This window comes from Ambystoma mexicanum, chromosome 7p, assembly GCF_040938575.1.
Source record: "Ambystoma mexicanum isolate Mex_15411 chromosome 7p, UKY_AmexF1_1, whole genome shotgun sequence".
Taxonomy (NCBI): domain Eukaryota; kingdom Metazoa; phylum Chordata; class Amphibia; order Caudata; family Ambystomatidae; genus Ambystoma; species Ambystoma mexicanum.
In genome coordinates, this window is record NC_090939.1 from 201,053,437 (window position 1) to 201,066,465 (window position 13,029).

The following is a 13,029-nucleotide window of genomic DNA, read 5'->3' on the forward strand; positions in this document are numbered from 1 at the left end:
AGCACCATATTTCCGCAAAAAGTTCCTCAGGGCCCGGGACCAGGGTGCTCTCCCGCCAGATCTGCGCAAAGCCACAATTGTCGTAATTCCCAAACCGGATAAACCACCTGAGCAGTGCGCCTCCTACCGGCCCATTTCGCTACTTAACACTGAAACCAAAGTCCTCGCCAAACTCCTAGCTAACCGGCTACAATCGGTCATTACCTCTATGGTCCACCCGGACGAATGTGGGTTTATGGCTCACAAATCGACACGCATGAACATACGGCGCCTCCACCTACTATTGGAAAGGGCCCCTATTATAGACAAGCAGGGCGCACTACTGGCCATAGACTTTGAGAAGGCTTTTGACTCGGTTTGCTGGGACAGCCTTTGGGAAACGATGCGAAGAATGGGTTTTGGAGACAATTTTCTGGGATGGGTACACCTCCTCTACACAGACCCACAAGCAGAGGTGAAGGTGAACGGGTGGCCCTCTGAGCCCTTCACCCTTGGCAAAGGCACACGCCAGGGATGTCCCCTGTACCCACTCCTATACGCTCTTGCAATAGAGACACTCGCTTTATGGCTCCGTCAGAGCAAGGATTGGATAAGATTCAGATGGCCGGAGGAACATGAAGACAGGGCGTCCTTGTATGCTGACGACCTATTGGTCTATCTGGGTGACGCGATATGATCCTGCCCCATAGTGACGCGGATGCTTGTCCGCTTTGGTGAATTCACTGGGCTGAGAATCAACTGGAGTAAATCCATCCTTTTTCCGGTGAAGGGCGGTACACAGGCCATCCCCCAGGAATGCCCATATAAAGTGGAACCAAATGGCTTTCGATATTTAGTATCTGGGTATCTGAGGACCTAACACGCTACACAATCCACAACCTCCAACTAATCATGGACCGTTTTAGAGACGATGTCCGGCACTGGAGACTTCTCCCCCTGACACTTATGGATGGAGCCGCCCTTTTTAAGATGATCACCCTGCCTAGATTTCTTTTATGCATTCCAAAATGCCCCGCTTGAGATTCAAGATGCCGAATTTGCTCGCCTAGACAGTCTCCTTAGAGACCTCATATGGGGGGGTCAAACCCGCATTCCACTGGCCACGCTTCAGAGATCGATCTGGGAGGGAGGCATCAGCGTGCCCCGCCTCCAGGCTTACTATTGGGCTTCCCAACTAGCGGTGGTCAACAATCTTTTACACTGGGACCAGGAGTTGCCAAATATAAGGGTCGAAATCGCGACCATGCACGATGTAGACCCATTACACCTGCTCTACCAGCCCCTCCACAGCCCCCCTCCACAAACAATGGCAGCACATGTTACTATGGTCTGGAGACGGGCACACGTCTTTGTGGGATGGAAAGATAAGGTCACCACCGCGCAACCCCTGTGGCACAACAGTAACCTGTCTGAACTGGGGAAACTCAGACCATGGTCCAAATGGGAGGAGGCCGGTATCACCAAGATCGGGGATGTCCTGGTAGGTGGGGAAATTGCCTATTTCGAGGCACTGCAGCTGAAATTCCAGCTCCCAACAACCGAACAATATAATTATACCCAACTGGCTCACACCCTACGGCCACACATTCAAACAGGCTCTGTAATTCCTGAGAAAACACCCATAGAACGCAATATACTCCCAGCATATATCCCTGTTCAAAGCACTTCTATATTATATAATGCTATGTCCTCCTTTGCCACTCCGGAACTCCCTCACCTTAAATCCAAATGGGAAGAAGATGTGGGCACCATAGACCAAGAGGACTGGATCCAGATCCTAATGCATCCTAGGGAAATCACCATCTCTTCCAGGCTACGTTTGGTGCAATAAAAAATCCTGCACAGGATATATTATACTAGAACTATGATACACAAATGGAAGCGAGCCCCAGGCCCGCACTGCCTCCGTTGTGGGGGAGAGGCTGAAACATTCATACATATCCTGTGGGAGTGTCTTCAAATCCAAAGCTTCTGGGGGGAATGCTGCAATGAACTGTCCGGAGTGTTGGGCCGCAATATACCACTAGATCGCAGAACCAACTGGCAGTACACGCGGGATACACAATGGGATCCAGGGGGACTCTGATACATAAACGCCTCCCATTCGTGCCGCTAACAATAGAACAAGACCCCAGGGGTCGCTATGTGGTGGCCATTGGAACACTGGGGGAAGAAACATTGGCCATTGCGTCAGTGTACTCTCCGCCGGGCCTGGGGGAGGAACTACTAGAGGACCTGGTCATCATTATGGCAAAACACCAACCGTATATGTGGATCCTAGGGGGTGACTTTAATGATGTTATGTGTAACATTAAGGATCGCACTCACATCAAGGGCCGCAACCCGAATAACTCTGCCAATTTAGCCAAATTTGCAAGGCTTCGGAACATCGAGCTAGACAACGCTAAACACACCAATTGAGAGTCCAGAGCAAGGGTCTATGAACATGGGGACAAAGCCGGGAAAATGCTGGCCTGGCTTGAGAGGAGAAATGAGGGCCAACGGCATGTTAGGGAAATCATAACCCCGCAGGACGGGAGAAGCCACTCAGACCGTGATATAAAGGCTTTCGCCGACTTCTATGCCACTCTGTATTGCACTCCGGTATCCCCACTAGACCCCTCCCTCCTAGATGACATTTCTCTGCCACAACTATCGGAACAGCAGAAAACGCAACTGGATTCTGCTTTTACCGAAGCAGAGATAGCTGAGGCTATAGCCCAACTACAGTCCGGGAAAACGCTGGGCCCCAACGGGTTTCCGGTTGAGACCTCGAAGAAGCTGGGGAGGGGGGCGGGGGAGTTAGCACCATATTTCCGCAAAAAGTTCCTCAGGGCCCGGGACCAGGGTGCTCTCCCGCCAGATCTGCGCAAAGCCACAATTGTCGTAATTCCCAAACCGGATAAACCACCTGAGCAGTGCGCCTCCTACCGGCCCATTTCGCTACTTAACACTGAAACCAAAGTCCTCGCCAAACTCCTAGCTAACCGGCTACAATCGGTCATTACCTCTATGGTCCACCCGGACGAATGTGGGTTTATGGCTCACAAATCGACACGCATGAACATACGGCGCCTCCACCTACTATTGGAAAGGGCCCCTATTATAGACAAGCAGGGCGCACTACTGGCCATAGACTTTGAGAAGGCTTTTGACTCGGTTTGCTGGGACAGCCTTTGGGAAACGATGCGAAGAATGGGTTTTGGAGACAATTTTCTGGGATGGGTACACCTCCTCTACACAGACCCACAAGCAGAGGTGAAGGTGAACGGGTGGCCCTCTGAGCCCTTCACCCTTGGCAAAGGCACACGCCAGGGATGTCCCCTGTACCCACTCCTATACGCTCTTGCAATAGAGACACTCGCTTTATGGCTCCGTCAGAGCAAGGATTGGATAAGATTCAGATGGCCGGAGGAACAGGAAGACAGGGCGTCCTTGTATGCTGACGACCTATTGGTCTATCTGGGTGACGCAATATGATCCTGCCCCTTAGTGACGCGGATGCTTGTCCGCTTTGGTGAATTCACTGGGCTGAGAATCAACTGGAGTAAATCCATCCTTTTTCCGGTGAAGGGCGGTACACAGGCCATCCCCCAGGAATGCCCATATAAAGTGGAACCAAATGGCTTTCGATATTTAGTATCTGGGTATCTGAGGACCTAACACGCTACACAATCCACAACCTCCAACTAATCATGGACCGTTTTAGAGACAATGTCCGACACTGGAGACTTCTCCCTCTGACACTTATGGATAGAGCCGCCCTTTTTAAGATGATCACCCTGCCTAGATTTCTTTTATGCATTCCAAAATGCCCCGCTTGAGATTCAAGATGCCGAATTTGCTCGCCTAGACAGTCTCCTTAGAGACCTCATATGGGGGGGTCAAACCCGCATTGCACTGGCCACGCTTCAGAGATCGATCTGGGAGGGAGGCATCAGCGTGCCCCGCCTCCAGGCTTACTATTGGGCTTCCCAACTAGCGGTGGTCAACAATCATTTACACTGGGACCAGGGGTTGCCAAATATAAGGGTCGAAATCGCGACCATGCACGATGTAGACCCATTACACCTGCTCTACCAGCCCCTCCACAGCCCCTCTCCACAAACAATGGCAGCACATGTTACTATGGTCTGGAGACGGGCACACGCCTTTGTGGGATGGAAAGATAAGGTCACCACCGCGCAACCCCTGTGGCACAACAGTAACCTGTCTGAACTGGGGAAACTCAGACCATGGTCCAAATGGGAGGAGGCCGGTATCACCAAGATCGGGGATGTCCTGGTAGGTGGGGAAATTGCCTATTTTGAGGCACTGCAGCTGAAATTCCAGCTCCCAACAACCGAACAATATAATTATACCCAACTGGCTCACACCCTACGGCCACACATTCAAACAGGCTCTGTAATTCCTGAGAAAACACCCATAGAACGCAATATACTCCCAGCATATATCCCTGTTAAAAGCACTTCTATATTATATAATGCTATGTCCTCCTTTGCCACTCCGGAACTCCCTCACCTTAAATCCAAATGGGAAGAATATGTGGGCACCATAGACCAAGAGGACTGGATCCAGATCCTAATGCATCCTAGGGAAATCGCCATCTCTTCCAGGCTACGTTTGGTGCAATAAAAAATCATGCACAGGATATATTATACTAGAACTATGATACACAAATGGAAGCGAGCCCCAGGCCCGCACTGCCTCCGTTGTGGGGGAGAGGCTGAAACATTCATACATATCCTGTGGGAGTGTCTTCAAATCCAGAGCTTCTGGGGGGAATGCTGCAATGAACTGTCCGGAGTGTTGGGCCGCAATATACCACTAGATCCGAAAGTACTGTTATTGGGTAAACTCGACAAGAACGTTGCTAATAAATGCGAGGGATTGCTCCTAGCTACGGCCGCTGGGCTGATGAAGCAGAATATCGCACAAAAATGGGGCACCCCAGAATCTCCGACACTGGAACAATGGGCAGACGATATGGACACATGTGCAATGTTGGAACACAGGGTCTACAAGGCAAGAGGTTTCCCCACTAAAGCCTCCAAAGTGTGGGGGAAATGGGAAGATCGTGAACCTCAGTAGCCTCTGATACCCAAAATAACACGTTCAAACATCACAGGGAGGTAGCTGCATATGAAAGCCAATTGACTTTAACCATGCTTTATTACTGATTCACTCTTTGAATGCGTATGTTTTGACCTTGTTTCTTTGTTTTTGTTGATTGTGATTGTTGCTAAAACCAATAAAATATATTATAAAAAGAAACATTGAAATATGAAAGTATGCATCTTTCATGTCAAATGTTGCCATGTAGTCCCCCTGTTTCAGCAATGGGATCACCTCCTGTAGTGTTACCATGCGAAACTTCTGGGGTTTTATAAACTTGTCCGCTGGGCGCAGGTCTAGAATAGGGTGCATGGTGAGGTCCTTTTTGGGTAAAAGGAAGTACACTGAATAAATACCCTTGTTTACCCAAAGAATAAGGACGGCTTCTATGGCGTCCTTTCCCAGCAGTGCTTCCACCTCTTGATTCAGGATCTCCAGATGGTCCGGTGAAAGGCGCTGTGAGTGCGGCGGTCAGAATTGTGTAGGTCGGGCGAATTCCATGCGGTACCCGTTACGACCGTCTTTATGGCCCACTGGTCTGAAGTTATCCCCTCCCATGCCATGAGGAAAGATGTTCATCGCCCCACGACCGGGGTGACATGGGAGGGGACCTGGATCTGGTGGTCATTTCTGACCAGAAGCTGCGGCTCCTCTGGGATTGGGGCCTCTACCTCTGCCTTTGCCACGTTTCTGACCCCTTGAAGGGTAGTATGCGGGGCTTCCCGAAGTTTGTTCTGTGTTGAAGTTCCCTGTGCCATAATTGTTTTGACCAGCACGGGCTTGCCCACGAAAGGACTGCCGAGAGTTATTACCTCTCTGGGGGGGAAGGTTCTGTGTGATCTGTTGCAGAGACTTAACAGTCTTGTGCTCTTTTTTAGCTGTTTCCAAGGCCTCATCCACCGCTTTCCCAAAGAGGTTAGATTCCTCAATGGGCTTATTGATGAGGGAGGGTTGTGTTTCCGGTTTAAAACCTGAAGTACGCAGCCAAGCGTGTCTCCTAAGTAGGGTCCCTTGGGCCAGAGACCTGCCTGCTGTTTCAGCTGTGTCCAGGGTGTTTTTGATCACATTCTGGATAACTTGTCTTCCCTCGATTACAATGGAGAGAAGCTTGGATTTGGTGGGTTCGGGAACCTCTTGGAGGCTTTCCTGGAGCAGGTTCCACTGAGCGTCAGCATAGCTTGCCAATAGTGTAGTATAATTAGCAATCCGCGTAGTGTATGCGGCAGCCGAAGGTGACTCATTTGCCTAGAGCATACAGTCTTTTGGATTCCTTGTCCGGAAGTGCTTCCCCTGTGGCAAGGGGTACCCCTGCCCTTTTCCGGGTGGTAGTCACTACCAATGAATCTGGGATGGTGTTCCCTCTAATGTATAGAGGGTCGGAAGGAGAAAGGCAAAATAATTTTTCCACTCTTGGGTTCACTTCCCGAGTTTGAGCTGAAGATACCAATGAGGGGGCCAACCTTCTCTTGATAGAATTAAGGAGGGGGATGGCTTGGCTAGATGGAGGCTTCTCCTTAAGGATATCCTCCACAAAATCCTGATCAGGCACAGCCTCTTGAGTGGAGATTTGAAAGTGTTCAGCTGCTTTTTTCTTTTTTTTTTTTAAATTTCTTTATTGGCATTTTCCAACAAAACAAAACAAATCATAAGACCGGCCATCGGTCGTACTGTAAGAACTGCACCCCTCTCAACCCCTTTCCCTACTTTTTCCCCCTTCCCCCGCCCGTTGTGGTGAAAGGAGTCATTATGTCATTGGTTTTCATCAGTGTGGCAGCGCTGTTAGAGTTTCATCGCTGTGTGACAGGCTGGTGGCTGAATCTTGCGTTAGATCTGATTGAAGTGCATCGACATCATCGGTCGTTGAAAGCAAATATGCGACGTACGGTCCCCATATGTCCGGAGGGCGTGCGTGTAATGGCATAGTCCTGATGAAATCTGTTTCTACATCTTGACAGAATGTTACGTCTTTCAGCCAGTGCTGATGGGTTGGAGGGGGGCCTCTGCCCCATGTGTAGGCGATTCTTCTTCGCGCTAGGACTAGCAATAGATTTGCTAGTCTTTGAACTGTGCTTGGTAGTGATTGGGTTAGGCTTAGCAATACTGCCTTTGGTTCGAAGACGAGATCGGTTCCTATTATTGCTGATGTTTTTTCGAGCACTGCTCTCCAGAAGGTGGCCATTGGAGGAGAGGACCATGCCAGGTGAAGGAAGTCTGCTGTGGGCACTCCTCATCTACAACATTCCGCCGAAATAGAGTCCCTTTGAGAGTGAAGTTTTGCCGGTGTGTGGTGTGTTTGATGGAGGTAGTTGAAATGAATCAGCTTGAACCTGGCATTGATCGCCACTCTGTGTGTGAGTTTTAGGGTATAGGCCCATTCCTCTTCTGGGATTGTGCTGCCTAGTGTTTTTTCCCATCTCTTTGGTGCTCGTACAGGGTGGATTAATCTCGTGGAATAGACCCTTGTAGATGTTTGTTACGAGGTGCCCGTCTCCTTGGGCTTGGATTGCGTAATGGAGCAGTGGCCAGATTGGCGGTTGTTGTGGGAAGTCTGGGATAGCCTCCTGAAGCGAGTGACACAGTCTGTGATATATGAACGTGTCTAGGGCATTATTGGCTCCTCTTTCTCAGGCTTGTTGCATTGTTAGGAAGGTCCCTGCTGGAAAGAGGTCGTCCATGGAGTGTAAATGTAGCTTTTCTGCCCAAAGTGGGAAGACTTTTTCAGTTGTGATGGTTATTCCGGGAATTTGTTTGAACGGCAAAAGTGGAGAATATCTGGACACGACGTCATCTTCTTTGGCAATTTTCTTCCAGACTGAATATGTGGTGGCAACTGGGTTCATTATGGATTGGGTGATTGGGAAGCGCCCAAAGATAATGGATCGAAGGAGATGTGGTGTCGCCAGTGCTCTTTCTATCTGGACGTGTGGTCTTACGAATTGCGTTGCGTACCAGTGGCTGAGGTATTGCGCTTGGGCCGCCCAGTAGTAGCGTTCTAGTTCTGGGAGGGCTAGTCCACCCTGCCATGTTGGTAGGATTAACGTGGAGTATGCGACCCTTGCCACTTTACCGGCCCATATGAGGTCGAGGACCATGCTCTTCATGCGTTGGAGAAGTTTTTGCGTGTGGAGCAAGGGAATGTTTAAGAAGAGGTATAGTAGTTTTGGTAAGACAATCATCTTTACTATCGAGACCCTGCCCCAGAGGTTGAGTGGTAGAGATTTCCACCTGTCGATCTTGGTTTGGATGGTAGCCATAGCGGTGTCGTAATTGTTGTGAATGATTTCTTCTTTCGAGCGGGACATGTAGATGCCGAGGTACATCACGTGCGTGTGTTGCCACTGAAAGCCAAAGTCGTCGGTAAATTCAGTAGTTGCGGGGGTAAGCGGGTAGATTACGGATTTGTTGTTATTAATTTTCAGCCCCGAGAAGCGTCCAAACTGTATTACTGCCCTTAGTACCGGGTTTAGGTTCTCATCTGCGTTCTGTAGAAACATGGCTATGTCATCTGCGTAGAGTGAGATGATCATCTTGTGTGGGCCAAAGGGGAGACCTCTGTGGAGGTGGTGCATGCGAATGTCTGAGGCCAGGGGTTCCATTATCAGAGCGAACAGAGAATGGACAGCCTTGTCTTGTTCCTCTTCGCAGGTGAATATCGGCAGAGCAGTGACCGCCTAGCAGGATGTTGGAGATGGGTTTTTTGTAGAGTAGAGAAATCATGTGCAGAAACCGTTTGTCCAGACCTATCCTCTCCAGGACTGTGAACATAAAGGGCCATTCAACCGAGTCGAAAGCCTTCTCGGCATCTAGCAGCACTGCCACTGCCTGACTTTCTGGTTCTAGGGCTTCCATTGCTCCGAACATCCTTCTTATCCCATATGATGTGTTCCTCCCAGGGACAAAACCCGCCTGATCAGCCAACACCATGGCAGGCATGAGAGGCAGTAGCCTTTTAGTTAGGATTTTTGCGAATATTTTGTTGTCCAGGTTTATTAATGAAATTGGCCTGTATGAGCCGCATTCCGTTGGATCTTTGCCGTTCTTGTGTAAAAGGATTATGTTGGCTCGATATAATGTTGGTGGTAGCTGGTCCCTAGTAAGGGCCTTGTCGTAGACCTGGAGGAGCAGTGGGGCGAGGATGTTTGCAAAGTGTTTATAGAACTCGCCGGATAGGCTATCTGGTCCAGGTGTTTTGGAGTTGGGTAGTTCCTTGATGGCCTCGAGGATCTCCTCAACGGTGATGGGGGCATTCAGTGGTTCTCTGAACTCAGGGGCGACCCAATATAGTTTGATTTCATCTAGGTATCATGTCAGCTCAGCTGGGTCGGCGGAGTAGCTCGAGTTGTACAAGTCTTGGTAGAATTTGCGGAAGCTTTCCACGATGTCGACTGTCGAGTGGACAGTATTGCCTGTGGGATCTCTCACTGAGTCGATCGCTGTGGGCCGTCTATCAGCGGCTATAAGCCTCGCGAGAGGGCCCCGGGCTGTTGACCTTCGCCATATTCCAGGATCGTGTGGTGTCTGTCTAGGAATTTTATTTCCCTTTCGGCTGTGCTTCGGAACACCTCCAACTCTTTCTAGATAGCCGCTAATGCTTGTGGATTGTTGTCCGTTCGGAGGGCTCCCTCGAGGTCTTTGAGCCTTGATTCGCTGGTATTCAACTCTCTCCGCAGTAGTTTCAAAATTCCACATTCTTTCATCATGCAGAACCCTGTGGTAAAACATTTTAAAGTTTCCCACAGAGTCCCGACTGAGTGTACTGAGCCACGGTTAGAGTCAAGAAAGAGTTCTGGTTCGTTTCTGAGTTCTTCTGCAAAGACCGTGTCTTGCAGTGCTCGTGGCTTGAATCTCCAATGAGGACGTGGTTTAGTTGCTTGTGTGTTATTGCAAACTAGGGACACCATGGAATGATCCGACAGGGATCTTGGCAGAATGTGGCATTCATCCGAATGTAAGCGGCTGTGGCTGGATACGAGAAGATAGTCTATTCTCGAGCTGGTCTTGTGGACCCAGGAGTGAAAGGTAAAGTCGCGGGTGCTTGGATTCTTGTGCCTCCAGATATCGACCAGGTCGTCGGCTCTGCAGATTTCAGAAATCTGTAAAGACGCCTTGGATGGATTTGACGTCGTGTTGTGAGATTTGTCTTTGACCGGGTTCAGCGTCGTGTTGAGGTCACCATCCCAGATGATCGTGGATTGCTTGATCGTGCTCAGCTGCGCCATCACCCATTCGAAGTTGTTAGGACCATCAGTGTTGGGGCCGTTTGAGTTCACTAGGGTGAAGTCTTCCCCGTCTATCGTTCCCTGTATCAGGCGCGATCTGCCTTCTGTGTCCTTTTTTTGGGCGATAAGTCTGAAATTGATTGCTTTATTGATAATTATGGCTACTCCTCTAGCATAAGACGAGAAGGAGGCGAAGTAGCGGTGGCATCCCCATTCCTTTGCACAGGGATGCTCTGAGTTCGGGCGTAGGTGCGTTTCCTGGATGAGGGCAATGTCGATTTTGTGCCGGCGCAGGTATTGGGTCATTTTCCTAACCTTCGCTGGCTAGTTCCCACCTTTAATATTCCATGTGGCTACGGTTAAGGCGCCGTGTCTTTAACTCTTTGTGTATGCGATTCTTGGCATTTGGGTGCTGACGGGCGGGGGGGTTGGATCTTGTCGTGATGAGTTTGTTCGCAACGTGTTCCTCTCCTAAGTGGAGCACGTGGGGTGTCCGGGGTGCCATAAAACTTGTTAACTCCCAACTTGTGCGTGTATCCCTCCCAATTACCGCGAGCAACCCCCAACTGGCTCGGCGTGGTTCCCACCCCGTTAATGTGTAACTTGTAAACTTGAACATTGCTGTGCTAGGGGCGCTTGGATCCTCCCAAGTCGCACGGCATTGAGGGTATCATACCCTCTATTTCGTGTTCCGGCAGCCTTGATGATCGCAATGAGCTGTAGGCTATTGTGTCTTTTTATCTATGGTGGATTCCGCTGGGCTCTTTCTCTTTGTGCTCGTGCTTGGTTGTTCTCTGGTAGCCGACAGCCCGCCCGATCGAGGTACACATTTGCCTCTTCGGGGGATTGGAAAAACTGGGCTCTGCCCTGGTGTTGTATCCTCAGACGGCCCATGTACAGCATCGAGTAGGGGATTTGGTTTGTGCAGAGTCTCTGTTTGACGTTTGTGAAGGACTTCCTTTGTGCCTGGACATCTGGAGAAAAACCGGGGTAGAAGTGGACAGTGTCGCCGTCGTACTGTAGCTCACCCTTCTCCCTGGCCAACCGTAGTATCGCGTCTCTGTCTTTGTAATTGAGTAATTTTGCAATTATTGGTCGCAATGGCGCTCTGTCATATTCTATGGGCTCTTTCGATGACGAATAGGGGCGAGAGAGCGTCGGGACCAAAAAGAGTTTTACACATTTCTTCGATGTGGTCTTCCATCTTGCCTTGTAGTTGTTTCTCTCTTGCCCCTACTATCCGAATGTTATTTCTTCTGGAGCGCCCTTCGAGGTCTTCGTTTTTTGCGTTAGTTATCATGATTTGGGCTTCAAGGGATGACACTCTAGTGTTTAGGGATGATACCCCATCGTCCAGATTAGAGATCCGTTGCTCTGCCTCGTCCAGGCGCTCATTGTGAGTGTCCAGACGATGCTGAATTTGATCGACTTTGGGTGAAAGGCCGTCCAGCTTGCTGTCTAAGTTATTGATTCCGGATTTCAGTTCTAATAGGAGCACTCCGATGTCGAGTGGTTTGGGTTCAGTGTTGTCTTGATGCGGTGTGGGAGGCGAGGATTCTGGGTCACTGTTGGGCCTCGGAGTTTTTGCAGAAGTGCCTGCGTCAAAGTTCAGTTTACGCTGCGGTTTGTCAGTTTTCCCCATTGCGAGTGCGGATGGGTGGTGTAGCTAGTCGCCCAATAATGATGTTTGGGTGACAGCCCAGGCAGGGTGCCCGACCACCTAGTGTCCGTAATGTCCGTGAGGATTTTCGTGACTCTGTGGGTACTTCGCCTGATGTTATTATCTGTTGACGGCGTTCTACAGGGCTAGGCTTTTAGCCCGCCATGCGTGCTTCGGGGCCAGTGGGTATATGCGGTCTGTTTGGCGCGAATGTCGTGCACCACGCTTGTGGAGTCCCAGTTGGAATGCACTGCGGTGCTATGGCCAGCGCAAGCTGACCACGGTGGTCACGCTGAATTGTAGGTGTTAGGGTCCTTAGCTGAGTGGTGGTGGATTATTAGGTGGGAGCAGCCCTAGGGGGCATAGTCATTCAGCCCTGGGGGGGCAGTGTGTATGGGCCTGTTTCAAGTGCTGCAAGGCTGAAGCACTTCTCACTGAGCACGGCCTCTCCAGGCCGTCCCCCCCCAGCACGTCCAGTACCTGCTGGGCTCCAGCCCTCCGTCCGCTCCTCTGTGGGTGTTCTTCGGATGCAGCCACCCGGCTCACTGGTGGTGAACGGCTATGGGGCCGCAGGGCTCCGTCGGAGCGCGGCTCGGCCGCTGTGCCCTCCCCTCGCCTGGCGCTGCGCCACGCGCACCCAGCTGGACCCGCAACAAGCAACCGGAGGAAAGCTGCAGGGTCGCTCGAGTCTCGGCCCGAGTCCCCAGAGTTGGCAGCACCCCCCGTGGAGGGGGCCCGCGCGGCCGGGCCAAGGCGTCCGCCTCCGGCGGAGACCAGCCGACCCGTGCGGAGCCGGCTGCTGCTGTTGCTGGGGAGGGGGCGGGAGCGAAGTCGGGGTTGATTTCAATCGTCTTCGGGAGGGGTTAGGGATGCCCGCTTCTTCGCCTTCTCCACAAGCTCGACCGAGCTGCTCCGGAAACAGCTGTTCGTTGCTGGTGGGCCCTCGAGGATCTTCAGTCGCCTGGGGATGCTGTAGTGCCCAGGTGTTGTCCAGGTGGCCAGAGGCTTCGGATCTGATTTCTGCTCAGCTGCTTT